The 27,032-nt window shown below is 41.7% G+C and overlaps 1 protein-coding gene and 1 long non-coding RNA gene across 9 annotated transcripts in view; one reads left to right on the top strand and one right to left on the bottom strand.

The window, feature by feature from the left end:
• Positions 1 to 22,316, bottom strand: part of LOC134350437 (uncharacterized) — a 59,559-nt gene extending 37,243 nt beyond the window's left edge. Inside the window, exons 1-3 of one of the 4 annotated variants that reach the window (XR_010018886.1) lie at positions 21,893 to 22,142; positions 20,817 to 20,980; positions 15,060 to 18,513 (exon numbers count right to left, since the gene is read on the bottom strand). This is a non-coding gene — a long non-coding RNA (uncharacterized LOC134350437). The other 3 variants (XR_010018887.1, XR_010018884.1, XR_010018885.1) reach the window with 3 other exon arrangements.
• Positions 22,317 to 22,433: 117 nt separating this feature from the next.
• The window catches only part of foxn2a (forkhead box N2a), a 65,825-nt gene continuing 61,226 nt past the window's right edge, over positions 22,434 to 27,032 (top strand). The window contains exons 1-3 of one of the 5 annotated variants that reach the window (XM_063055629.1): positions 22,434 to 22,624; positions 23,817 to 23,967; positions 25,969 to 26,049. The gene's annotated coding sequence lies outside the window, so the exon portion shown is untranslated. The remainder of the gene's footprint in view (positions 22,625 to 23,816; positions 23,968 to 25,968; positions 26,050 to 27,032) is intronic. The other 4 variants (XM_063055628.1, XM_063055631.1, XM_063055630.1 and 1 more) reach the window with 4 other exon arrangements.

Genomic DNA, 27,032 nt, shown 5'->3' with positions numbered 1-27,032 from the left:
CTTCCATGTTGGCAATTTAAAATACTCTCTCATGATGGCTTTATTGAGATCACTCGGTCTAGACATATCCACAATGCTCCATTTTTTTACACAATAACCTGTGAACTCACCCAATCTGTTGGTTCTTCAATTTTCTGTATGACATTTTTCCATTCCATGCTAGTTCTTATTTGAGTTTGTCTCAAAGTGCAAACAGTAACTTTTGTGCATGCATGGACCACAGGAGCCACTGTCTCATGTATATGAATTTTATGTATACCTGGTAAGCATCCAAGCCCACTAAAGACATCTGCATACTTTTCTGTAAGTCAAGTGTGGTCATCTTTGGACTGTGAAACCACTACAAAAATTCTTTTCACCAGTTTGAACCTTTCCCATGCACCCAGACCTAATATTGGCTGTACTTTATTTTCTACAATCAGTAGCTTTGACTTCAGGTGCTGCCCCGCATGCTTGAAGGTCACTATATAGCCCCCTTTTACAGGAACATTCTTTCAACATACAAAGTATCCTCATGGGACAGTCCAGTACAGCTTGCCACTTTTTAACTTTACTGAGTAAATCTTGCTCTTTCTTGGGAGGGTCTTGTAATCATCCATGGAAAACAGATTCGCTTGGGCTCCACTGTCAAGCTTGAATGGAATTACAGTCTCATTCACATTCACTGGAATGATCTAATTCTGTTTTACCAGCACACAGTCTATAGAGAATCTTAAAGACTTCCTCCTCTTCTTCAGCAACAGTGTGCACCTTTCTCTTGGTAGTACCTCCCCATCTTTTCAGCACTTTACAAAACGATTCTTCTTCCCACAATTATTGCAGAACCTTCCATAAGCAGGACACGTCTTTGGAATGTGCCTACCTCCACATTTGCTGTTTAACCCTAACTTTTTGCTTTGGGAAACACCATGCGCTCTGCCCCTTTTCACAGTTTGCACTGGTGCTTCTATCCTGTGCAGCTCCTTAGCTTGGTCTCTGCCGTCCTACACATAACACTTTTCCAGCGTTATATCTTTTTTCAAGGGGCAATCTTTCTCTCAGCCCATTATTTGAAGTTCCACAAACTATTTTGTCTCTAATTAGTGAGTCTCTCAAATCTCCAAACTCACAGCACTTACTCAGTGTGTGAAGCTCAGTTAAGTATTGCTCAAAGCTAACACCTTGTTTCTGGTCACAGGAAAAGAACTTGTATCTCTCAAATGTGATGTTTTTACTTGGGACAAAATACTCTTCAAATTTTGTCATCAGTGTCCAATGTACGGGCTGTCTCATCAATTTGAAAGCTGTTGTAGATGCCCAAAGCACCTTCCCCAATTATATGTAGAGATTCTTTCAGATGTTCATCAGTCCCTCCTGCTCTACTCACTGCTGAATCGCTGTTTGAAGCGTTTCCAGCTCTCAGTTTGATTGCCGGTAAACTGCATAGGTGTGGGAAGGCCTAGGTTATCCATTTCAAGTTCTTACCTGAATTTCTATCGGTTAATTCGGGAACAATGTGGTCTGTCGCCTTGCTGGCCAACTTCTCCATCACTAGTGTCTCTTTCTTAGTCACTTGCAGTATTCATTTATGCTCTGTATTTAAGACCATGCTGACTTCTATCACCATGTTATGTTTGTTTTAATAAGAACAGACAGTGTGGGTAAAAACTAATACATTTATTAACAGTGATGGCTCCAGCGTGACCTGAGCTCATGTGACTAGCTCACCAATGTCGTTACAGTTCTGGCTGAATTGCCCGCATTGTACACTGGGAACTGAATTTCTTTCTTAGGCACACACCTAACAACACAGTGCCTTCTTTGTAATTGCATCAATATGTTGGGCCCAGGATAGGTCCTCAGAGATGTTGACACCCAGCAACCTGAAAATGCTCACCCTTTCCACTTCTGATAATAAAGTATTTGATGGCTGGCAGGGACGTGGTGGACCTCTTTCCCAAGCTCGATGACACAAACACGGTCACCAATGCACCAAGAAGTTCAACTGTAAGAAAATTACTTCTGAAAATGAAGAAAACTGGAGATGAAGTGGAGTACAAGTGGCAATAAAGGAATGAGATCTGAGACAGCAAAGCCAAAATAAACCGTGAAGTTTCTCACTTGAGTGTCTACATCTCCCTAATTTGCATAAAGCACCTCTTTTTCAGTTTGCACTTAGCAAGAACCAGATCATTAGCCTGGTCTGGAATGTAAAATATCACCCGCTGAATTGTTTCCTGTACCACTCCTGCTGATTTCTCTTGTTTGCACTCCAGCTGTGGTCCACTGAATCATCTGAGTAGATGTTTGTTCTCTTGCTCTTTATTCCTTTGTTTGCTGATCTGGCAGATGGTCTATTAAACTCTCTAACTCATTCACATTTAAAGATCTTGATCTGAAGAAGGAAAAGCATTTGAATGCTCCATCAACAACTCAATGTAAACACAGCCCTAGGACATTGTGAAACATTCCGACTTTTTTCCCTTATATGAAGATGTAACCTATAATACACTTTACTCTGCAAGACCACTGAGGGTTTAGCGTTCTTGAATCAATGGATTAAGCTAGAAGCTTTTCCCAATACTGTACAAGTTATATTGTAAGAAAAAATGAGGAAACGAGAAAGGGAAACAGTGGATTTCTCATCCTCTCCTTGAATCAATTGATCTCAACCCATGTTGGCCAAGGAGGAAAAATCAGAAAAATCAAATGAACTAGTCCTTCATTCAATCCTAACCCCAATGAACAGGACTGTGATTGGTTGAGGACCACAGTACAGGGTGGTTCTGTTACTGGGATAGAGTGAGGAAGCCCCTAAATTGTTATAGCAGTGTAACAGCCCAGGTAATGGAACACTACTTATCACATTGATTATGAATGTTAGAATGAAAAGGCATTACACTGTTTATTCTTGTAAATAATTATATTATGAATATACACAATTTTGATATAAAAATATTGTGATTGGTTGTGTGAAAGCTCCAGTAAGGCAAATGTTAAAGACAACAACTAAGTGAGAATGACTACGGCAGTATATAGTCAAACCCACACAAGGCAGACCTTTGAAGTGAGTGAACTTTGCTCTTGTAAGATGTGTTATTCGTTTACAGCTGTCCAGGAGAGAGGCTGTAGAGTTGGTGTGCTCCACCGGAACGCTGGGGACAGTGTGGCACAGTGTCCAAGCTGGAATTGATGCTGCTCCCCAGCCGTATTCTGTTCAACTGCAGACTGCTGCAATATTTATGGACTCAAGAGTCTTGGACTATATTTTTAGTGTGACAGCATTTGACTGATTTTTTTCAACAAAATATACTTTATTTATAATAAAATTACTTACAATAAACCATTCAATAACTCTGAATACTTTACAGATATTAGCATTACATTCTATACAGTTTACCAATTTCAGCCACTCATGTGGCACTCTGCTGGTTCATATTGTACAACCATTGTTGAGGGGTATACACCCTGCCACCCAACCCCTCCCACTCCTACGGGAGAAAAACCCTATACCATGGTCCTTCCCCACCGCGCCCTTGCGGTGGCTGCACCAACTTTCAGTGCGTCCTTTAGAACGTGCTCCTGCAGCTGAGAATGTGCCAGTCGGCAGCATTCTGCCATGGACATCTCGATGTGCTGGTAGACCATCAAGTTTCGGGCCACCCAAAGAGCATCTTTCACCGAGTCGATGATCTGCCAGCAGATCATCAGTGACAACAGTTGTGATGCTTTACGCAAATGCATGTGAAAAATGGCACTTAAACAGAGACTAGTAGTGGGGTTCACTTTCTCTGTACAAGCCAGTGACTGCATTAGTGCAGAAGAAGCAAGAATTATATAGATCCATAAAGTTCACTGCCACATCACACCGAGATAAACAGCACCCACAGTTTTCAGTACTTATTTTGCATTTCCTGTGAAAAATAGTCACTGGACAAATTTCCAGCTCTCATCCAAAATTGTACCTGCAGAAAAGAAAAGCACCTATCATTAGAGCATAGAACAGTACAGCTGTCCACTTGATCTGTGCCACTTATCATCTTGTGCACTACTATGTAGTCACCTCTCAATCTCCTTCCCTCCAAAGAGAAAAGTCCTAGCTTATTCACCCTGTCCTTACAATACATGCTTTCTAATTCAGGCATCATCCCGGTGAATATCCTCTGCACCCTCTTAAATCCTTTCTGTAATGAGGTGGCCAGAACTGAAATTCACCTAAGGTGGCAACTGTATGCTTACGACAACTGAGTAACAACGATACAAATTCAATGCTTTCAAAACCTCCAACCACAAAATAAATGGAATTGAAACCCTCATACTTGTTTGGATTATTTTCTATTTCTACTTCCCCTGGTCTCTGCTGCATATTGCCTGTGTCCAAGATGGATGTTCATGCTGCGATACTGGCCATCTCAAGGCTTCTGGCAGCAGCAGAGTGCAAGTCTTCTCATTTTCTCCACAGGGTTCTTCCCAATTGCATAGCTAAGATTCAGAACACTGCACTACAAACACATTCATAGAGTTGTACAGCTCAGAAACAGGAGAAGCAGGGCACTAATGAGTGTTATGGAACTGAGGAACCTGGGAGTACAAATGCACAGTTTGATGTAAGTGACCAGGCAAGTAGACAGGGTGGTGAAGGAGGCATTTAGCATGCTGGTCTTCTTTGGTCAGGCCACCGAGTTTAGGAGTAGGGACATTATGTTGCAGTTATATAAATTATTGGTGACACCAGGCTTGGGAGTATTGTGTGCAGTGTTGATCATCCCGTTATAAAAAAGACATTGTCAAGCTGAAGAGGGTGTAGAAAGGATTTACGAGGGTGCTGCCTGGACAAGAGGGACTGAGTTATAGGAAGGTGTTGGTCATGCTGGATCTTTATTCCTTGGAGCGCAGGACAATGAGGGGTGATCTCATAGAAGTTATAAAATCATTAGTGGTATGGATATGGTGGATGGTCATAGTCTTTTCCCCAAGGTTGGTGAGTCCAAAAACTAGAGGGCACGGATACAAGATAAGAGGGGAGAGGATTAAGAGACCTGAGAAGTAACATCTTTACACAGAGGGTAGTGAGTATTTGGAATGAGCTGCCTGCCAGAGGAAGTAGTTAAGGCAGGTATGACTGAAACATTCAAGAAGCTTTTGGATAGATAAGAAAGAGTCAAAAGCTTTGTAGGGTTATGAGCTGAGTGTGGGAAACTGGGACTTTCCGGTGGATGTCATGGCCAGCATGGGTCAGTTGGGTTAAAGGAACGTTTTCTCTACTGTGTAGCTCTATGACCATAGCAACACACATAACTCAGTAAGAGTTAACACTCACAACACGCTGGAGGAACTCAGTAGGTCGGGCAGCATCAGTGGAAAAGATTGGTCGACGTTTCGGGCCGGAACCCTTCGTCCGGACTGCAGGGGGAAGGGGCAGAGGCCCTATAAAGAAGGTGGAGGGAGGGTGGGAAGGAGAAGGCTGGTAGGTTCCAGGTGAAAAACCAGTAAGGGGAAAGATAAAGGGGTGGGGGAAGGGAGGCAGGGAGGTGATAGGCAGGAAAGGTGAAAAAATAGGGGAAAACACAATGCGTAGTAGAAGGAGGCGGAACCAAGAGGGAGGAGGTAGGCAGCTGGGGGAGGGGGCAGAGTGACATAGGGATAGGGGAAGGGAGGGGGAGGGAATTACCGGAAGTTGGAGAATTCTATGTTCATACCAAGGGGCTGGAGACTACCTAGACGGTATATGAGGTGTTACTCCTCCAACCTGAGTTTAGCCTCATCGTGGCAGTAGAGGAGGCCATGTATGGACATATCTGAATGGGAGTGGGAAGCAGAGTTGAAGTGGGTGGCTACTGGGAGATCCCGTCTGTTTTGGCAGACGGAGCAGAGGTGCTCGACGAAGCGGTCCCCCAATCTGCGTCGGGTTTCACCAAGGAGGCCGCACTGGGAGCACCGGATGCAATAGATGACCCCAACAGACTCACAAGTGAAGTGTTGCCTCACTTGGAAGTACTGTTTGGGGCCCTGAATGGTGGCAAGAGAGGAGGTGTAGGGACAGGTGTAGCACTTGCGCTTACAGGGATAAGTGCCAGGTGGGAGATCTGTGGGGAGGGACATGTGGACCAGGGAGTTGCGGAGGGAACAATCCCTGCGGAAGGCGGAGAGGGGTAGAGAGGGAAAGATGTGCTTAGTGGTGGGGTCCTGTTGAAGGTGGCGGAAGTTGCGGAGGATAATGTGTTGGATCCAGAGGCTGGTGGGGTGGTAGGTGAGGACAAGGGGAACTCTATCCCTGTTGTGGTGGCGGGAGGATGGGGTGAGAGCCGAAGTGCAGGAAATGGAGGAGATGTGGGTGAGGGCATCATTAATGACAGCAGAAGGGAAACCATAATCCTTAAAGAAAGAGGACATTTGAGATGTCCTGGAATGGAAAACCTCATTCTCGGAGCAGATGCGGCGGAGATGGAGGAACTGGGAATAGGGAATGTAATTTTTGCATGTGGCGGGGTGGGAAGAGGTATAGTTGAGGTAGTTATGAGAGTCAGTGGGTTTGTAGAAGATGTCAGTGGACAGTCTGTCTCCAGAGATGGAGACCGAGAGATCGAGAAAGGGGAGAGAAGTGTCCGAGGTAGACCAAGTGAATTTGAGGGCTGGGTGGAAGTTAGAAGTAAAGTCGATGAAATTGACGAGCTCAGCATGGGTGCAGAAAGCAGCACCAATGTAGTCGTCAATGTACCGAAGGAAGAGTTGGGGAGCAGTACCAGAATAGGTTTGGAGCACAGACTGTTCCACATAACCAACAAAGAGGCAGGCATAGCTAGGGCCCATGCAAGTCCGTAGCTACACCCTTAGTCTGAAGAAAGTGGGAAGAGCCAAAAGAGAAGTTATTGAGTGTGAGAACCAGTTCCGCCAGCCGGAGGAGGGTAGTGGTGGTGGGGAACTGGTGAGGTCTATTATCCAGAAAGTAGCGGAGGGCTTTGAGGCCTTCTTCATGGGGAATGGAGGTGTACAGGGGTTGGACATCAGTAAGAGTTACTCAGCAGGCCACGTGACACTTATGGAAAAGAGTAAACAGTTGACATTTTGGGCCAAGAGTCGTCGTCAGGACTGGAAAGAAAGTTGAGAAATCAGTGTAAGAAGGTGGGGGTAGGGTAGGAAGAAGTACAAGGTGGTAGGTGATGGGTGAAACAGGGAGAAGGGGAGGGGATGAAGTAAAGAGCTGGGAAGTTGCTTGGTCAAAAAGATAAAGAGACGGAGGAGGGAGAAATCTGATGGGAGAGGATCTGACAAGCTCTATGACCATGGTGCCCATCTGTACTAAACCCACTTGCTGACATTAATTCCACCCTCCTTTGTACCTCGCTTATCCATGACCTGTCCAGATTGCTCTTAACTGTTCTTACTGTTGATGTTTCTACCATCTCCTCTGACAGCTCATTCCAGATATCCATATAATGGGAAACAGACACTGGCTATTATCCTATCTATGCCCCTCATTATTTTGTCTTCTCAGCATCCTTTGTTTCAGCAAAAACAGTCCCAGCCTCTCCAGTCTCTCCTTCTAATTCAAGCCTGCAGCATCCTTGTGGATCTTTGTTACACCCTCTCCAGCTTGATCACATCTTTCCTATAGTACAATGACCAGAACTATACACAACACTCCAAAGTGTGCCTTAACAACTATAACATAAGGTTCAAATCTTGCACTAAATGAATTGATCAATGAAAGCAGGTCCATCATATGCCTTCCCCACCACTTTCAGGGAATCAAGTCTTTCTGCTCAACAACTTTCGTCAGGACCCTGCTATTTATTGTGTATATCCTGCCATTGGTTTAACTTCCCAAATCTAGGTGAAAGGTCTGACCCGAAACATCAATTCACAAAATACTCTGCAGATGCTGGGGTCAAAGCAACACTCACAACACGCTGGAGGAACTAACCTCCATCCTCCCATCCTCATCTTCCCACCACCACAACAGGGACAGAGTTCCCCTTGTCCTCACCTACCACCCCACCAGCCTCCGGATCCAGCACATTATCCTCCACAACTTCCGCCACCTTCAACAGGACCCCACCTCTAAGCACATCTTTCCCTCTCCACCCCCTTCGCTTTCCGCAGGGATCTGTCCCTCCGCGACTCCCGGATCCACATGTCCCTCCCCACGGATCTCCCACCCGGCACTTATCCCTGTAAGTCTAAGTGCTACACCTGTCCCTACACCTCCTCTCTTGCCACCATTCAGGGCCCCAAACAGTCCTTCCAGGTGAGGCAACACTTCACTTGTGAGTCTGTTGGGGTCATCTATTGCATCCGGTGCTCCCGGTGCAGCCTCCTCTACATCAGTGAAACCCGACGCAGATTGGGGGACCGCTTCGTCGAGCACCTCTGCTCCATCCGCCAAAACAGACAGGATCTCCCAGTAGCCACCCACTTCAACTCTGCTTCCCACTCCCATTCAGATATGTCCATACATGGTCTCCTCTACTGCCATGATGAGGCTAACCTCAGGTTGGAGGAGCAACACCTCATATACTGTCTAGGTAGTCTTCAGCCCCTTGGTATGAACATAGAATTCTCCAACTTCCAGTAATTCCCTCCCCCTCCCCCAGCTGCCTATCACCTGCCTCATGGTTCCGCCTCCTTCTACTACCCATTGTGTTTTCCCCTATTCCTTCTTCACTTTTCCTGCCTATCACCTCCCTGCTTCCCCTCTCCCACCCCTTTATCTTTCCCCTTACTGGTTTTTCACCTGGAACCTACCAGCCTTCTCCTTCCCACCCTCCCCCCACCTTCTTTATAGGGCCTCTGCCCCTTTCCTCTTCAGTCCTGACGAAGGGTTCTGGCCTGAAACGTTGACTGATCATTTCCACGGATGCTGCCCGACCTGCTGAGTTCCTCCAGCTTCGTGTTTGTTGCTTTAGATTCTAGCATCTGCAGACTCTTGTTTCTCCATTTCTAAGCATGGTACATTGAGACTGTGAATCAATTATGTTTTCTTCAGAAAGACAGTTGCTTCCAATTTACAAAGGATTTACATTACATAGAAGGAGAGATTGAGTTGTTTGAGACTGTACTAGCTGGAATTCAGAAGAATGAGAGGAGACCTTATAGAATCAAATATAATTATGAAAGGGATAGATAAGATAGAGGCAGGAAAGTTGTTTCCACTGGTAGGTGAGACTCGAACTAGGAGACATAGCCTCAAAATTCGTGGGAGTAGATTTACGATGGAGGTGAGGAGGAACTGCTTTTCCCCAGAGAGTGGTGAATCTGTGGAATTCTCTGCCCAATGAAGCAGTGGAGGCTACCTCAGTGAATATATTTAGAACAAGATTGGATAGATTTTTGCATAGTAGGGGAATTAAGGGTTATGGGGAAAAGGCAGGTAGGTGGAGATGAGTCCATGACCAGATCAGCCATGATCTTGCCAAATGGCGGAGCAGGCTTGATGGGCCAGATGGCTTATTCCTGCTCTTATTTCTGAAGCAAAATTTTAAAAGGGATTAAAAAGTCTGTACAATTTATGTGCAGAATTTAATGCTCATAATGAGAAAGTAAGTGAGTTGATGAATGTTACAACGTCCCATGAACAACTGCAGATTTTTACGCCACCAGTTCCCTTGTCATGTCCTCAGCCATGAAGACTGATAAAATCCAGGCCATATACTGTATTTGCAGCTTGTATATCAACTGGGCAGTATTTCCAACAGATTATGAAATAATTGGACTGCAATGGTTTCTGGGTAAATACATAACCTATGGAACAATGGAGGTAGTTTAGTACTTGGTTTAATCCAAGACCTGTGCTGAACTAACTGAAAACAGAGAGTGATTTGATGTGGAATTCAAGCCTTTAAAGGTGGTGGATGAAACAAAATCAGTGCCTCATAAAAGAAGTGGAATAGGGAATGACCAGGATAACAAATCAGAAAACCTTGCTCTACTGACAGTGGATATGCTTCAATATGACCTAACAGACTTTTGCATTTTAAAAACTAACATTTTTTCCAAACATAAAAAAATAATTTTATACCTTAATTTTGTACCGGTTAAATCTCAAAAATTTAGATTGAAAGTCAGAACCCAACTTTCCCAGCTTGTGTGACTCAAGTATCAGAATCAGGTTTATTATCACTGGCATATGACGTGAAATTTGTTAACATAGCAGCCGCAGTTCAATGTGATACATAACACAGAAGAAAAAAACAAAATAATAATAAATAAATTACAGTATACATATATTGAATAGATTAAAAATCGTGCAAAAATATAAATAATATATATAAAAAACTGAGGTAGTGTTCAAGGGTTCAATGTCCATTTAGGAACCGGATGGCAGAGGGGAAGAAGCCTTTCCTGAATCACTGAGTGTGTACCTTCAGGCTTCTGTACCTCCTACTGATGGTAACGGTGAGAAAAGGGCATGCCCTGGGTAATGGAGGTCCTTAATAATGGACACTGCCTTTAGTCATAGAACACTACAGCATAGAAACAGGCCCTTCAGCTCATCTATTCAGTGCCAAACCATTAATCTGCCTCAACCCATTGACCCGCACCTGTGCCATAGCCCTCCATACACCTACCATCTGTGTACCTATCTAAATTTTTCTTAAATGTCTAAATTTACCCTGCATCCACCACTTCCACTGGCAGCTCATTCCACACACTCACTACCCTCAGAACAAAGGAGTTTCCTCTCATGTTTCCCTTAAACATTTCACCTTTCATCCTTAACCCATGACCTCTAGTTGTGGTCACACCCAACCTCAGTGGAAAAGGCCTGAATGCATTTACCCTACCTATACCCCTTATGAATTTTGTATACCTCTAGTAAATCTCCCCTTAATCTTCTACATTCTAGGGAATAAAGATCCAACCTATTCAACCTCTCCCTATAACTCAGGTCCTCAAATCCCAGCAACATCATAATAAATTTTTTCTGCGCTCGTTCAATCTTATTTACATCTTTTCTGTCGGGACGTGACCAAAACTACACAAAATACTTCAAATTAGGCCTCACCAACATCTTATACAATCTTAACATAGCATCCCAACTCCTACACTAGCGGATTATCCGCACCCAATTGCCCACAATTGAGAACATCTACCATAAATGCTGCCTGGGCAGGGCGAAAAGCATTATCAAGGACGCATCTTACCCTAACCATGGACTTTTTACTCTCCTCCCATCCGGTAGGCGCTACAGGAGCCTCCGCTCCCGCACCAGCAAGCACAGGAAGAGCTTCTTCCCTGAGGCCGTGACCCTGCTGAACCTCACATCACAGCTCTAAACAGTATTGCATCCATGTTGTACTGTCTCAGTACTTTTATATTTGTGTGCTGTAGCACTTACTTTTTATTTGCAGTTATTTTGTAAATAACACTATTCTTTGCATTTCTGGTTAGATGCTAACTGCATTTCACTAGCTTTGTATCTGTACTCGGCACAATGACAATAAAGTTGAGTCTAATCTAATCTAATCTAAACTCAGTACATTGATTTATGAAGGCCAATGTGCCAGATGCTTTTTTTATGACCCCCATCTACCTGTGATGCCACTTTCAAGGAATTATGGATCTGTATTCCCAGATCCCTCTGTTCTACCACACTCTTCAGTGCTCTACTGATCACTGTGTATACCCTACCCAGGTCAGTCCTCCCAAAGTACAAGTTTGCATTAAATTCCATCTGCCATTTTTCAGCCCATTTTCCAACTAATGACATTATGATCGCTAGATCCGAAGTGTTACCCTACACAAACTTCTGTCACCTGCCCTGTCTCAGTCACTAATAAGAGATATGGTATCACACTCTCTCTTGTTGGGACTTCTATGTACTGATTAAGGAAAGCTTCCTGAACACACTTGACAAACCTTTTTTCATCCAACCCTTTTACAGTATGGGAGTCCCAGGCGATATGTGGAAAGTTAAAATCACCTACTTGCAACAGAATGTGATTTTGCTACAAATTCCCTCCACTAAATCTCGCAGACTTCTGGGTGGTCTATAATATCCAACCAACATGGTCATACCTTTCTTATTCCTCATTTCTACCCAGACATCCTCATTAGACAAGCTCTCCAATCTGTCCTGACGGAGCACTGCCTTGACATATTCCCTGCCTAGTAATGCCACCTCTCCCCCTTTAGCTCCACCCGCTCTATCACGTTTAAACAATTGAATCCCAGAACACTGAGTTGCCAATCCTGCCTCTCCTACAACCAAATCTCAGTAAAGACTACAATATCATAATTCCATGAGCTGATCCATGCCCCAACCTCATACACCTTTCCACAATACTCCTTGCATTGAAATATACGCAGCTCAGAACATTAGTCCCACCATACTCAACCATTTGATTGCATACCTTGTATTTAGGCTTCAGAACAGCTTTCTCCACAACCACTCCACTATCTGTTCCGACACTCTGGTTTCCATCTCCCTGCGACTTTAGTTTACCCCTCTCCCCACCCCTGCAGTGCAGCACAGCAAACCTTCCTGCTAGCATATTTGTCCCACTCCTGTTCAGGTGCAAACTATCTCTTGTGTACAAGTTCCATCTTCCCTGATCCAATGATCCAAAAATCTGAGGCACCGCCCCCCCCCCCCCCCCCCACTTCCGGCCACCTCCAGCACCAACTCCTTAACCACATGTTAAATTGCATGATCTTCCTATTTCTGGCCTCACTAGCACATGGCATGGGTCCCAATCCTGAGATCACAGCCCTGGACGTCTGGCCTTTAACTTAGCATCCAATTCTCTGAATTCATTTTGCAGGAACTCGTTACTCATCCTATCCATGTCATTGGTACTGACATGGACCATGATCTCTGGATGCTCAATCTCCAATTTAAGAATGCCATGGACATGATCCGAGATGTCCCTCACCCTGGCACTTGGGAGACAACAAGCCATCTGGGAATCTCGTTGTCATCAATAGAATCTCCTTTCTGCTCTCCTAAGCAACAAATCCCCTATCACTACAGTTCGTTTTTCTCTCCCCCTCCCTGCTAAGCTGCAGATCCAGACTCAGTGCCAGAGACCTGCTAACTGCAGCTGCTCCCTGGTAGGTCGTTCCCTGCCAGAAGCATACAAAGTGATTGAGGGGAATGGCCACAGGAGTATTGTGTACTGGCTGCCTATTCCCTTTCCCTCTCCTGACAGTCAACCAGGCATCTGCCTCCTAAAACTTAGGGGTGACTAGCTCCCTGAAAGCTCCTATCTATCACCTCTTCATTCTCCTGTATGAGCCGAAGGTCATCGAGCTGCAGTTCCAGTTCATGCATATGTAGTTATCAAGGAGACTGGAGGTCTCTCAGTGCTCCCACATCTCACACAAGGAACATACCAGTAACTCTGGACCTATTCTCAGCATACTAGCTATGTATTAACATATTAAAAAAAAACTTACTGGAAACTTACTTGGTGCTTACTTGGGACTTTGACAATCGAATTGCCAGAGTCAGCAGTGCCTCCAGAAATGTGTGCGGAAGAACCACCAGCAGCGTCTGTCCACAAAAAGCCAGATGTACAAGGCTGTCGTCATCACAACACTATCATACCGCTCCAAAGCCTGGGTCTTGTAGCGCAGGCAAATCCGGTTGTTTGAGCGTTTCCATCAGCTCTCCCTCTGCTCCACATTGGTATCGGTTGGCAGGTGTCTACAACAGAAGAAGACTCAACTTCCAAGTCACTTTGCTGCTCAAGCAGCTCTACTGGTCAGGCCACGTGTCTCACGTGGACAACTTCAGGTTACCGAAAGCAGTATTCTACAGAGTACTCTTGCAGAGCACGAGAGATCATGGTGCCCCATGCAAGAGGTACAAAGACCAACTTAAGCAGCAGCTCTCTTGGACAAATATCAACAAGTGGCAGCAGTTGGCTTGTCACAGAGACTGCTGATCCATGGAGCAGCTAAAAATTTTGAGGAATCCAGAAGAGCAAATGCTGGAGAGAGGAGGTGGCGAAGGAAGGATCCAAGCACCTGCATCCCAGCTGTTCCCGTGTCCCTACTGCTCCAGAGTCTGCAGATCCAGAACTGGCCTCTGCCGTTACCAATGATCGTGCCGTCGCTTCTGAGGACTCTTCTTCCCTCCTGATGTTCACAAGCGAAGAACCAGTCATCATGACACGATTAATTACCCCAACAACTGTAAGCACTACGCCAAGAGAAGACTTCCAAATTGCTACGTAATTAAAACTTACTGCAATGTCTACACAGTTATGTTTTTGCTTTTGTAAATTAAGTCACCCTTTTAGTGTTCATTTTTGTTGCTGGTAAATATGAAAAAAAGTGAACCCATTTGCCAAATATCACTTTGATGACAAAGAAGTAAAGTGCCACATATGTTGTGAGGAAAAAGTTTTAACAAGACAGATTTATCATATGGTGATGTGTTTTTCACTAGCTTCTAGGCAACTTGATATTGTTAACTTTTTGTCTAATGGACATTTTGTATGTGCAGGTTTATATCAAAGGCTTTAGGTGACTCTACTTGGTCAAGAAGATGGAGCACCTCTGCCTAGAAGATATGAAAATGATTGCATGAAAAGCACGATTATTAATATCGCATTTAACTGCAAAGACATCTGATTAAAGTTGCATAATTTAATTGCTGCTAAATTGGGCACCTGAAGATGCTAGTGTGGTGTGAAGTCACACAAATGCTTTGAGCATTATTACCTATTTTAGAACAAAGAACAGTACAGAATGGGAACAGGCCCTCTGGCTCATCACACCTGCACTGACCAAAATGCCAACCCACCTAATCCCATTTGTCTGTACATGGTCTTTATCACTCTGTTACCTGTTGTTGCATTCCAGGCACTAACATGGTAAAAAAAACTTCCCTTGTAAATCTCTTTTGAATGTTCTCCCTCTCCAACTTTTTACATTTCCCTTCTTGAAGAAGGACTCTTATCTACTCTATTTATTCTTCTCATACTTCTATTATATCCCCACTCAATCACTGACACTCCAGCAAAAATGTCCAAGTTTGTTCCATCTCTTCTTATACACTTCAATCCAGGAAACGTCCCGGTGAACATCTTCTGCATCCTCTCCAAAGCCTCAATGTCCTTCCTGTATTGCAGACAATACACCAAATCAGCTGAACCAAAGTTTAAGTTATCTACAACATGACTTCAAATTTTATACTCAATGACCCAAACAATGAAGCCAAACAGACCATATACCTTCTTAACTAACCTATCAGTTTGCGTTACCAATTTCAGGGGTTTATGTACTTGCATCCAAAATCCCTTTTTACATCAAAGCTCCCCAAGGGTCTTGCCATTTACTGTATTCTTGCCTTTTCCACTAAACCTCCAAAATGCATTACCTTACATTTGTCTGGATTAATCTCCATCTGCGATTTCTTCACCTAAATTTCAAACTAATTTACATTCTGCTGTATCCTTTGACAACATTCTTCACTGTATTCAACTTAACCAATTTTTGTGTCATTCTAAACTTACTAATCAGCCAATTTACATTTTCACCCAGAACCAGATATCACAAAATAGTAGAAGTCGGCGCATTGGTCCCTGCAGAATACCACAGGTCACAGACCTCCAATCAGAGAAAAATCCTTCCTTCTGTCTTCTATAACCAGGCTTATTTTGTATCCAATTTACCAACTTGCCACATGACTTCATCTTCTGGACCAGTCTATTGTCCGATGCTTTACCACGTTGTCCACGTAGACAATATCCATAACCCTAACATCAATGATATTTATGACCTTCCTAAAAAATTCAGTCACAGTTGTGAGACAGAACCTGCCCCATACAAATTTTCACCGACAAATTCACGCTTTTCCAAATGTGAGTAAATCCTGTCCCTAAGAAACGACTCCAATTTCTGTATCACTGATGTTAGGCTTAATTTCCTAGGTTTGTCCCTGTTGTCCTTAAACAAAGGAACAACACTTGCTATTCTCCAGTCTTCAAACAAATCAAAATCTAACGAGATTTCCTACTTTCAAACGTATTCAAATAGTAAGTAGTCAAAAATCTCATCAACCTACTGATAAATAACAAAGCAGTTAGATCTGTGCTGTTATTTATGTGCCTGGCTGGCTAACCTGTGGGTTTAAGGCCATCAAAAAGCAGATTCCACTAGTTTTTGTAGCGCTTGGACAATTACAGTGTCTCACAAAGCTGCTTTCACTAATCTTACCATGAACTTGTCAGATAAAGAAGATACTGAAAATTAAAATTACAGGTTGCACTTCATTTTGGTAATTGATTTTAAATTTGTCTAACCAATGTATTTATAACAAACAGGTGAGTAGTAACTGGACCTTCAGCACAAGGGTATCATTTTCAGGTCAGTTCATAATTTTGCACAAGTAACAAGCAAAATAAATCTCATCCTTGCTCCAAAGAGCTGTTTAACAACAGTTCTCGTCAATAAATACTAAATTCCGAAACATCAAAACACATAAATTATGTTGAATAAGTACTCATCCCCAGGTTGTTCTGGTTTAATCATATTTCTGTGGTAGGGAGCATTGTGTTAAATAAATGTGTGCATTAGAATATGTTTCCACTCGATTAAAAGTTATATCATTAGCTACAGTGTAAATTGTGAACATAAGGAGGTTCAGCATTACTTGTAGAATTGGTAAACACACTGCCCTTCCACCTTTGCTAAATGGTTCAACTTAATGGAAAAAATGTTCTTCTCTGTCATCAAAAAATGTGACGTTATACAAATTTGAATTTAAAAAGTGCCCACTGCAAGATACTGTAGCAACATCATGCAGAAGGAATTTAAAAACCATTTTCTGGAGATTACAGTTAAATCACAGTATATGTGAACTAATTCCACAACCTACAGACTCACTTTCAAAGACTCTTTACAACACATGTTCTGGGCATTATTTTTATTTGCAGTTGGTCTTGTATAGTATCTTGTAAAATTTAATTTATTTATTTTCCCCATAAACACCTGCTAGAAGATAAATCTCAAGTTAATCTATGGTAACATATACATACTTTGATAATACATATACTTGAATTTTGATGTGTAGAATTCTTTTGCATCAGGCTAACTCACACTGATCCTGACAAAGGTGGAGATAAATAAAAGCAAGAAATGCAAAGCGGGTCAAGTGGCATCGATGAAAAGAGAAACAGTTAAACTTGTAGGCCCAGGATCCTTTTTTCAGAACAGTTTAAGACTGAAAACAAGCTGGCTTTAGATAGCAGAAATGATGGGGTAGAGATGGGTAAAACCAGATAGCCCAGTATTAAATAGCAGTTAAAATCAGATTAAACTTCCTTGTCCTTGTAATGTATTGGAAATGGTTAAGGCTGTGGGACTTGCCCAGCAGCCACACTAAAAAAATGACCCAAAATGATGAATGGCAAAAATGTCCACTTCCAATGCAGACAAAGAAGCAAGTTACCTGAAGTTGGAGAATTTGATTAAAGTCTTCCTGAACTATAACTTGCCCTTTACATGTTGGATTAGATCCCTTGATTGCATCCCATCTATTTCCACACCTCTACTCCCAAGTCTCTGCTGTAACAAGCACAACTTCCCGTCCATTCCTTTATCACACTGGCCCCCACATTCAATAGATCATCCTTTGCAACTTCTACCAACTTCTGTAAGATTCCACCACAAGACATGGTGGAGGGATCATTCCCTTCAAAATTTCCTGATTGTCGTTCTAGCATTGTTTCCTACTCCCTGCAGAGTGGTGACCAGAGCTGTACATAATACTCCAAGTGTGGTTTGGAACCAATATTTCATATAGCTGCAACATGATGGCCCAATTCTCACACGGGGTGCCTCGGCTATGAGGGCAAGCATCAAAATGACTTCTTCATTGTCCTATCCACTTGTGTTGCCACTTTCAGGGAACAATGAACTGGCATCCGAAGGTCTCTCTGTACATCAACCCTCCTAAGGTCTCTGCATTTATTGTCTACTTCCTGCTAGAATTTGATACCCTAAAATGCATTACCTCACACCTGAATGGATTTACTTTCATACACCACCACTCTACCCAACCTTACCGCTGAAACATTGTACTGTATCCTCAGATCACCTTCTTTGCTGTTCATGACTCCACCACTTTTACAAACCACCTTCCACTTTCACCCAAGTAAAAGTCCCAACATCTATCCCTGTGGTACAGTCAGAAAGACAATCCTCATCGACTGCCCTCAGTTTCCTATCACCAAGCAAAATATTATGCAAAGAAATTTAATCTGATTTTAACTGCAGCTTAACTGCCACATTGTCATCTAGTCTCAGCCTATCAGAAACATTCACCTTGTTCTAACCACTCCTCTTCATTCTTCTCTACTCCCTAAAACTAACTTTTCTCTCCCTCTTCCCCAGTTTTGTGGAAAGTGATGTTAACTATTTCCATTTCCACAGATGCTGCTGGACTTGAAGAGTTTCCAGTATAATCTGTTTTTATTTCAGATTTTCAAAATCCATAACTTTCCTTTAGTGATAAAAGATGTTTTTGTTAACATTTCCGCTGATGTTTTCCCTTAGGATATCCATAAGAAACTGTGCAAATACCTGAAAAGAAAATTACTAATTAAATATCACTATTACTAATTAAATTTGTTTTAAATTGACAGTTGTTAGGAAGGGGGGGGGGAATTAATAATAGTGGTCATGACTCTAAGACCAGCCATTGAAATAATATCACATTTATAGAGCCACAGAGCCAGAGCACGGAGATGTACTTCTTTGGCCTACAGAGCATAACCTGACCATCAAACACCTACTTACATTAATCCCATTTTTATTTTCCCTCATTCCCATTCACTCACCTAAACACTCGGGACACTTATAATGGCCAGTTAACCACCCACAACTTTTGGATGTGGAAGAAAATGGAAACTTCTGGGGAAACCTGTGCAGTCACAGTAAGGATACTGTGTGTAAGTAGCACCAAAGATTGAATTGGACCCAGGTGGCTGGAGCTGTGGAGGTGCAGTGCTACAAGGTGTGCCACCCCTAAACTCTTATTCTGTGTGCTGATTTGGTTGTTCATCTAAGCCTATATGCTTGTCTGTAGAACACCGCAGCATGAGGAGTTTAAAAAATTAGTGTGGATTCCAGGCAGCTTTTCAATGGAACCTTGGGAGAAAAATGCTAATATGTTTTGGCATGATTGGAAGATTTCACCAGTTAGTTAGATTCTTGAAAAGGCATAATGCTCAGAGACCCTGGTTCATCTGCAAGTCTCCACATTTAAAGTCAAAAGAAATTTATTTAATATTTTGCTGAAATTATGTTTCAATAGCACAAAGAACAATGTGTAAATGACTCTAGAACTCAGAATAAAAAAGAAAAACACAACTCTGGGCAGCACTGGAGCCCTTTTTTCAAAGGCATGGAATATAACCCATTAAATCATTTTTCAAGTTCTTTTTAAGGATGATGAGATTATCTACCTATAACATCCTTTCAGGTAACGAATTCCATCTCTCTACCAAAGATGTTAATTCCTGCCACTTTTTTTAAACCTCTCATAATTTTATACACCTCAGCCTCCTGTGCTCCAGTTACAACAGGCCAAGCTGATACAAATTTAAATGTTTGAAAGTTATTTATATTCTACTGAGATCCTTAAGAACCTCCTTTCTCCTACAATGCTTCGTCAGGCAGAGTGAACTTCATGTGCTATACCATGGAATTTAACAAATCTCTTAAAATCATATAATCGCAAAGAAAGCACAACAGTGCCGCTACATCTTCAGTAGTCTGCAGAGATTCACCATGTCATCAAAAACCTTGGCAAACTTCTATAGATGCGTGGCCAAATGTGTGCTGACTGGCTGCATTAAGGCCAGGTATTTGAACACCAATTCCTTTGAGTAGAAAATCCTACAGAAGGTAGTGGATTTGGTCCAGTACATAACGGGTAAAACCTTCCTAATTATTGAGCACGTCCACGTGAAAAGCAGCATCCATTATCAAAGATCTTCACCACCGAGGCCATGCTCTTTTCTCTCTGCTGTCATCAGGTAGAAGGTGCAGGTGCCTCAGGACTCATGCCACCAGGTTCAAGAACCTCAACCATCAGGCTCTTAAACAAAAAGGGATAACCACACTTTTTACTCCTGGTGTTACCATAACCGGTGGTCTCACTTTAAGGACTTTTTATCTTGTTATTTTGTGCTCGTTTTTATTGCTATTTATTTATGTTTGCATTTGCACAGATTGTTGTCTATTGATCCTGCTTACAGTTACTGTTATATAGATTTGCTAAGTATGCCCACAGATAAAGAGTCTCAGGGCTGTATGAGGTGACACGTATGCACTCTGATAATAAATTGAACTTTGAAGTCTGAACTGAAAAATGGAGGTGAAATTAACTACGAGTGAAAAAGTAAAGTGGTTTCATTTTTGGAGCAGCATTTTATTAACAAGCTGACTCTTAAAATGAACTAGGCTATATATACTTCTACCAGTGTCTCACTTCAGCCTGACTGCAGACACTGAAAAATAAAGCTCATTCTATTTCTGTTTTGAAATGCTCATTGTATCAGACTGTCAGTGAGATGAGAATGAAGCAGATTTTTAAGCAATTAAAGCTACAGGCCTTCTGCACTCCTTGTAACATACAGAATCCCGCACACTAAACAGCTCAATAGGTCATGATCAGAATTTGAAATAACTGACCCACAGAATGTGCGTTCATTCAGGACAGTATAGGACGTAAAAATAAATCAATAGAATTTTATTAAAATATTTAAGCAAATTCTAAATCTTATGCGGAATGAGATTTTGAGAGCTGGTGGGACAAATGTCAAATCCTGATGGCCATCTTATGAGTACATAGTTCAGCAATATGACCGTTTGAGGCTCACCTCCAATGTTATCATAAAGTGATGGCAGAGATGGAAACTGCTCTTCCCTGCATCTGTGCAACCTGAAAGCACTTTCCAATTAGTCCCATTCTCCTCCTTTCTCCACAACATTGTCATTTCTTGTCTGCAGTTAGCTCCTGGGATTCAGCTATGAAAAATGACACCTGGATGACATAACAGAGAGCTATCAATATATCAGTATAACTCTGTTAGTTTCAAACGAAGATGAAATATACAACAAAAAGCAGAAAAAAATTCAAACAAGTACGCATTTATAAATCGCTATTACTTTGAAATTTGAGTATTTTAGTGTTTGATAACTTGCAATCAAGATAATAAACTAAATTATAAATTCAATGTAAGGTGTGTTCAAATCATGGGGGTATAAAGCAGATGGCAACATAAATGCCACCTGTTATACATCCAAGCCTATTTTTTTCTTTTAATCAACACAGATATAACAGGACAAGGATAAGTTGAGGCCCAGTCTGTTATCTTAAATGATCAAAAATGGTGATGTGGTAAAACAGTTATTAAAATTAATGCATTATTTAATCGTTATCATTTTGCCAGCAATGTGCAGAAAGTGGTTGCCACTTTTCCTGGATTACAAAGTTCAAATTGCAAAACACTCCAGGGCATCCATAAATCTAAAAATTGCTGCATAAGTACAAGACTTCTCCTTTCGGTTGGAAAATAAGCTGCAAATGTTTGAAATCTGAAATAAACTCAGCAAATGTTGGGATACCAGGATCGTTCTTTTTACATATACATTGCGATTTTATTAATACCGATGGAAAGGGAACTGTCAATTTGTGCCACTTCATAATTCAAATTTATACGACGCAATTATAAATACACAGAGGCGTTTATAGTAGTTCGTTCCGATCAATTTTGTTGCTTCACAGGTCCTCCAACTCTGCTCTTTCGCACTTTCAAATATTAATCATTGGCATGTTAACAGAAGCTGGTTCCCTACCCCTCCAAAATGACTCGGAGATTTATTATGTCTATATTAGCAAGACCAGTTAACTTCGCTATAATGGTACTCGCTGTCTCCATAAACACGTACTCACATGGCAATATCCCCAGGGTGCAATCTTCCCGTGTGCCTTAATCGTTGAGATGCATGAAAATACACCCTGATAGATTTTAAGTGATATTAATCGATAGGAACTCCCATTACACTCGATCCCTGTCGTGAAATGTAAAATTGAATATGCCACCCTATCCGAAACTACACAAGTCTCTTTAAAAGCCCTTAAGCGCATTACAGTTTCTGAATAACCGATTCGTCATCATCATTTCCACACAAAAAAACCTTAACGCTTTACCGCCAAAATGACGCGGAGGAACCCCGAGGCGACGTTATCATTGGTTGGCCTATCCTGCCAACTGCATTTCGGCAGATTACATTACCCCATTTCCACCAGTCCCTTTTTACATAGAGAAAAAATAAAAGATAATTGATCTTGAAATTGTTATTATTTATTGGTCAATGCAGAATCGCATGCCTGCATCCCGCACGCCCCACGTCTGCGAAGGAGGAACTGCCTTATTGGGATACAGTACAGGCGCACAAAGCGACGGGTGCGGGGCCATCTGCCGCTGTCAGGGGAGGGGTTCCAGGCGGCGGCACGTTACCATGGCAACGCCAGGGGATTTCGTGGCGTTCTTTGGAGTTTCTCTCGCTTTTTGGTTCGGATGAGAGGCAGCTGTTAGCGGAACACTCGGAAAACAAATATAAATAAATTACTCGAAATACAAGCAGCAGTTCCCTGGGCTGCAGTGTTACATGCCGGAAGATCGTGAGTATATTTATTTTTTTTCCCCCCAGAATGTGGTTTTAGGTCTCTCACGAGCGAATGGAAGAGCAGTTAGCCTGTGAATATAATGAGAGCCGTGTCAGTCACCGGGGTTCCCTCGTGCTTCGAGTGGTTTCTTTTTCTTTCGTTCGATTCCCGGGAATCATGGAACGTAAGTTTTGCGACCGGGGCGCTTGCGTTCACACCACGTTTCACGTCGCCGGGCTGAGCTTGCACTTTGTATTCACATCGAAAATCTTTCTTATTTTTATGTGAAACGTGTGTAGTGGGTGGATTTTTGACTGCTTTCACCAGTCCCCATTTTACATTGCTTTCGTGTTTTTTTTAAATTTGGGAAATATTTGCGTGTAAAGTTATTTATAACGTAGCAGGGCTTTTTTAAAAAGAAAAATGATACAAACTTTAATATTTTTGTTTATATGAGAACGTCGTAAGCGTGCAAAAATTCGTTGCGTTTAGAAGCACGTAGCATTTTCTACTTTAGGGTTTCTGAAGGTTCAACTTTCAATCAGAAATCATTTTGTGTATATATTTTAGGACAGTGAAAGTGTTGTTTTATGATTTAATTTGGTAGGGCAAGCGTTTTCATTAGTTGGAAAGAAAAAAAAAGTAGATTTCACCATTTTTAAAATTGAGTTTGTTCAATAACGGGGGCCCAGAATTGTAGGCCTTGCCGAGAATGATAAGCCAACAACTGAGTTCTCGATCGTGTCAGTTTCCTGAATGAGATGTTGCAGCTTGTTGAGAGAGCGCTGAAAACTGACAGGTCCACGTGGTCGGATCGAGGAGACAGGAAGCGCCACCGCCCGGTCTCTCTGAGATGGCCCTCTTTTTCTCCCCTAAAAATACCCTAGGCTGGATCTTCGTCATTTCCGTGTATCTCGCCATCCAAAATCTATTGTGCCCAATCACAAACAGCTTGGCCAAACTACTACCGTGTGTGTTATCAATTCCTTTGCGGAGATTGTTTTGAACACTTTTTCTTTAGTACTTAGTAAATCTGTGAAACGTTCTTGTCAGAATGCACCGAATCATAAATGAGAAACGGAACAAAAAGAGGCGCACAGCTCACCATGTCCTCACTGTCAATTACTCATTTACATTAATCCCATTTTATTCTCCATATGTCCCCATCAATTTCCAATATTTACAAGATTTTCTGTTTTTATTTTAGATTTCCAGCACCTACAGATTTTTTTTTTGTTTTGTTTTTCATTATCTACCAACCTGCACGTCTTTGGGATGTGGGAAGAAAGGAGAGCACCTGGAGGAAACCCATGCAGTTACATGGAGAACATGCAAACTCCACACAGACAACACCCGAGGTCAGGTCTGAACCCGGGTCTCTGAGCGCTGTGAGGCAGCGATTTTACTAGCGGAGTCACAGTGCTGTCCCGAATATTAAAACTGTTATCACCCTGCCATCAATTTAATAAAATTATTAGTAAAATTGCATATACACATGATTGACAACACAAAGTTTACATACTAAAGTCAGTGTTATGATCGTTAGGATTTTTCCACACATTAATATTACTCCCAATTACAATAAATTAGGTCCTTGAGCAATGACTGGCCTTCATTGTCTTTCAAATAATGTTTATGATAGGTGCTGGGAATCTGAAATATAAACAGTAACTGATGTTATGCCTAACAAGTCAAAAACATATGAAACAAATATAATTAGCATTTTCAGTCAATTGTTCACTTTCTTTCTTCCCTGACACTGGTTGAACTGCTGATGGTTTGTAGTATTTCCTGTTTTTATTTCTAGTGCCCCTAATTAGTCGATGTAAGATTTTATGGTAGTTAATGGTAGTACACAGTTGGTTCTAAAAGTGCATCAGTGCCATGCTAGATCTAAGTATTTGCAGGCATTTCAAAGTAAAATTTATTATCAGAGTACAAATGCGTCACTATATTCAGTCCTTAAATTCTTTTTCTTGCAGGTATACTAAGCAAATCTATAGAACAGTAATTGTAAACAGGATTAATGGCAACAAACTATGCAAATATAAATAGCAATAAATAACAAGAGCGTGGAATAACAAGATAGAGTCCTTAATGTGAGACCATTGGTTATGGGAACACCAGAAATAGAATGAGTGTAGATCCAATCATTTGGAATGACTCTTTGGTCAGAGAGTCCAGTTGGATGCCCCTCAGCAGTCTGTACAAGTACATTGTAACACATGTAAAGCACTATGCTAAGTCAGTAAATATGATACATGTTCCTGAGCCTTGAGACAGGGGCAAATGTGACAATATGCTGATTCCCAAATCCTGTTGCAAGAGATGTCATATAATCCCTGATATTCAATGGGAGGGATGGTATGGTAGTTCTGTGTTTTCTGGGCTTTACAATTTGTATGAGTAAGAAATACTATAATGAATCTGCATGAAGTTAATTTAGTGTCATTCAACACAAAAAGAACACCATTTGGCTCACCATGCTTATGCTTAACATTTATTTCCCCCCCCCCCAACTGCACTAGACCCCAACTGCTTTATCATTTAATGATTTGTCTAAATGCTTCTTAAGCATAATACTTGTATCTAATTCCACTATCTCCTGTGGCAGTGCATTCGAGATGGTCATTGACCACTTTTGCGTTTTTTTTTGAAGAAAAGACCCTCAACTCCTTCTTAAAACTCCTTCCTGTCACATTAAACTGATACCTCTACTCTGGGGGAGAAGGAGCTTGACTATCTACCCTATCTATCTATTGAATGATCTTTCTTATTTCTATTAAATCATACCTTGGCCTCCTTTGCCCAACATTTCCAATCTCTCACTGAAGTCCTCTTCTAAACAATATCTTGGCACATTTCTTGCACATTTTTAGAGGATGTAACCAAATTTCTTGATGCAAGACATTCAATAGTCTGAGAACAACTTCCCACATGCTACGTGTTTTTTTTAAACACCATGTCAAAAAAGCAATACAGTCAGAAGAGTTCCAGGTTTTATTGCTCTACCAAGTACTGTTTAGGTTGCAATTTTGGTCACAATTGGCCCCTAACCGGGGAGGAAAAACATTACATTCACAATAATAATCACTATTGAGAGGCTCCAGGAAACAACAGATAGGTAATTAGGTATAGCTGTTAAGTTCCTTAGTCAGGTAGTCCTGGCTAATATTTACTCATTGTCTATATTTTCGTGCAAGGTACTTGAAGGCAACCAGGCAAGAGGGGTAATTACTTTAGAACAGAGAGCATTTATAACTATTCCAATGTTACATTGTAGACAGGAAGACATTGTAGACTTTTCTTTATATATAAAACCTCAGAATGTCTGATTTTTTTTCTTATTTACATTATAGGTTCCGGATTGAAATGACTACCTTGTGCTGACATTGATCAAGTTAAGTTATATTGAATCAATTAGAATATACTTTTCTTAGGTGAGTTTCAGAGGAATGCTGTTTTCGACAGCTGTTTTGCTGCTCTGCCACTGTACCAACCTTGCAGCTGTTGTCACCATTGCTGTCTGCTCTGTGGTCAGTGGTGTATGCTAGTTCATTGTTAGATTCCCCATATCGCTAATAAAGTTCTTTATAATAATATGTACGTTTAACCAATTTCTCCTTAAAGGCAAAGTGCGCATGGTGAATAGTAGCAGCAAGATTGAGATTTGTGATACCCAGTGGCTTGTTGGTCACTAAATTGGATAGCTGTGGACTGCTGACCCACTTCAGAGATGTGTGAAATTACAGTGCAGTTCTGTTTCATCAGGAAAAACAGATTTCTCAATATTCCTCACAGGTGCATGTAAAACATCCCATGACACTTTTCAGTGAGAGGAATGGTTTTAATATTCTGACCAATACTGTGATATCAACCAGCAAGGCAAAAAAAACAACTATTAATCTTGCTGTGTTCAAAATGGCTGCTGCTTTTCCCATGTATCATAATGACTGTTTTAGCAGTATTTCTTGGCTATGAAGTGATATTACAACAGCTGAGGTTGTGAAATGCTTTAGAGAATTTGTTTACTCCTTTGAATCAGTTCCATTACAGACAGAAAAAAAGCAAGTTGTCTGTTGGCGGATGAAAGGGCACAATGGTTGATTTTTTTGTTCTAACTGTGAATTTGGAGGATTTGGTAGAGATGACATTGGTGATATCTTTTCAGTGCCTTGAGATGCTTACTGTAGGTTGGTTCATATCCCAAAGGAACACAGAAATGCAGGGATTACTTCTACCTAATGGACCATAACCTTAGTGCCTGGTCTGAGGTTTTGATCTTTTACTCAATGGATAATATCTGTGCTAATACTTTGAAGGCAATAGTGAATTTCAACTTGCAAATATGAGGTGTTTTCCCACCTTTTCAGGATCTAATGGTGAATTTTTATTGTTGGACAGCAATGTGGTTCTATTGGAA

This window comes from Mobula hypostoma, chromosome 8 (genome assembly GCF_963921235.1).
Source record: "Mobula hypostoma chromosome 8, sMobHyp1.1, whole genome shotgun sequence".
Lineage (NCBI taxonomy): Eukaryota > Metazoa > Chordata > Chondrichthyes > Myliobatiformes > Myliobatidae > Mobula > Mobula hypostoma.
Note: the sequence above shows the minus strand (reverse complement) of the source record. Positions and strands in the feature narration are given on the sequence as shown.